Raw genomic sequence first — 2,316 nt, 5'->3', positions numbered from 1 at the left:
TTATATTTTTCAGTAAATATAATATCATAACCAATCTTATTTTTATTTAACCTTTCATAATTTATTATGAAATAATAAAGTATTTTCTCTTTGTTGAATATTAAAAAACTTAAATAACAAAAGAAGTTTTTAAATCCTAAAGTGTGTGTGAGAGAGAGAGAGAGAGACGAGTGTGAGTGAATGAAGATATTTTTGTTTTATAACATATTAATTTTATAAAAAAAGGTTAGAAAAATTAATTTTTTTCTCAAAGAGCTTATATATATGATCAACAACATCTTATTTTGAAATTTTACAAACACTTTAAAAATAAATTAGTCAAACAAATATTTAAAACTTTTAATCTCTCAAATATCTTATAAAATATTTTGAGGAGATTATAAATTTAGGCAAAGATGTGTAGTTTGTAGCTGCTTAAATTCGTTCACTTTTATCTCTTCATTATAAAACACAAAGGTTGCAAGAAATACTGCAGGGCAGAAAACAGCCGGGGTCGGGTGAAAGTTGCATGGAAACTGTAGTTCTATATCCATCCCCAGGAATGGGGCATCTGATTGCCCTAGTGGAGCTAGGAAAACTCATCCTCCACCACCACCCTTCCTTCTCCCTCCACATCCTCATCGTCCTACCATCTTACTACACCGGCTCGACCGCCGCCTACGTCCGCCACATCTCCGCCACCGTCCCTTCCATCACCTTCCACTACTTGCCCCCCATCTCCCTCGAACTCGACTCCTTTCCCTCCACCGCATCAGTCACTTTTGAAGTTCTCCACCGGAGCAACCCCCACGTCCGTCGTATCCTGGAGAGCATTTCCCTCTCAGCCACCATCTCCGCCATCGTCATAGACATGTTCTGCACATGTGCTCTGCCAATCGCCGCCGAACTCAATATCCCTACTTACTACTTCATGCCTTCCGGTGCTTGCGATCTCGCGCTTTTACTACACTTTCCCACACTTCACAACGCCACCACTAAAAGTTTCAGAGATATGAACACGATTTTGCATGTACCCGGGATTCCCCCACTCCCATCTTCTGATTTGTCTGACCCGATGCTTTATCGAAACTCCATGGATTATGAAAGCTTGCTAAATTTTGCCCAAAACATACCAAATTCAGCGGGAATCATTGTGAACACATTCGAAAGCCTCGAAACGAAACCTCTTAATGCCATACGAGAAGGCAAATGCAACCCTGGTGGCCATACGCCGCCGGTTTTCCCCGTCGGACCACTCTTTGCCAGCGAAGATCGTCATGATTGTCTGAATTGGCTAGACAAACAACCAAGTAAAAGCGTTGTCTTCTTATGTTTCGGCAGTTTGGGTTTGTTCTCGGCAGCGCAGTTGAAGGAAATAGCAGTGGGGCTAGAAAGAAGTGGGCAGAGGTTTCTATGGGTTGTGCGGTCGCCTCCGTCCGATGACAAGAGTAAACGGTATTTACCGCCACCGGAGCCGGACTTGGACACTCTTCTCCCGGCCGGGTTCCTGGATCGGACGAAGGACCGCGGACTCGTCCTCAAGTCATGGGCCCCACAGGTGGCGGTGCTGAACCACGAATCAGTCGGCGGGTTCGTAACGCACTGCGGCTGGAACTCGGTGATGGAAGCGGTGTGGGCTGCCGTGCCAATGGTGACGTGGCCGCTGTACGCGGAACAGAAGATGAACAGGGTGGTGCTGGTGAAGGAGCTGAAGGTGGCCTTGAGGATGGAGGTGGCGGACGACGATTTCGTTGCAGCGGAGGAGGTGGAGCGACGGCTGAGAGAGTTGATGGAATCAGAGAAAGGGAGGGAAATACGGAAGGTGGTTGAAGAAAAGAGCGTGGAGGCGAGAGCTGCAATGAGGGAAGGAGGTTCCTCCATTGCTGCAATTGGAAAGCTGGTGGAGTTGTGGAAACGTGCTTAATCTAATTTTTTTATTTAAATGACACTTGATCCAATAAAATCAAATTAATATATAATAAGTGTAATATATTATTTATGATTGATTATTTTTTATAAATTATAAATTAATTACACTATAAGTATATCATATTTACTATACAATTAGTTCAAGTTCTAATAAACCTGGCTTGAGTATTCCAACTTTGAAAACTTTTTATAATCAATATGATTGCTCTTTAACTTTATTAAATAATGTATAAAAATTATTATTTATTTATTCGAAGAGATAATTATGTTTAGTGTGTATATGATATACTTGAAATTAATATAATCTAATCCGAATCTATGAATTAATGTTATTTACATATTTATTATATCATAATAAAAATGTAATTAGGTGAAAGTTAAAACATAAGAAACGAAATTAAAATATTG

General features: G+C 40.8%; 1 pseudogene; it reads left to right on the top strand.

Moving 5' to 3' along the window:
* The first annotated feature begins 312 nt into the window (after window positions 1-312).
* Window positions 313-2,015, top strand: LOC105160419 (UDP-glycosyltransferase 88B1 pseudogene; annotated as a pseudogene).
* The last annotated feature ends 301 nt before the right edge of the window (window positions 2,016-2,316 follow it).

This window comes from Sesamum indicum, linkage group LG4 (genome assembly GCF_026168435.1).
Source record: "Sesamum indicum cultivar Baizhima isolate 11 linkage group LG4, ASM2616843v1, whole genome shotgun sequence".
In the NCBI taxonomy this organism is placed as follows: Eukaryota; Viridiplantae; Streptophyta; class Magnoliopsida; order Lamiales; family Pedaliaceae; genus Sesamum; species Sesamum indicum.
This window is presented reverse-complemented; position numbering and strand designations above follow the sequence as displayed.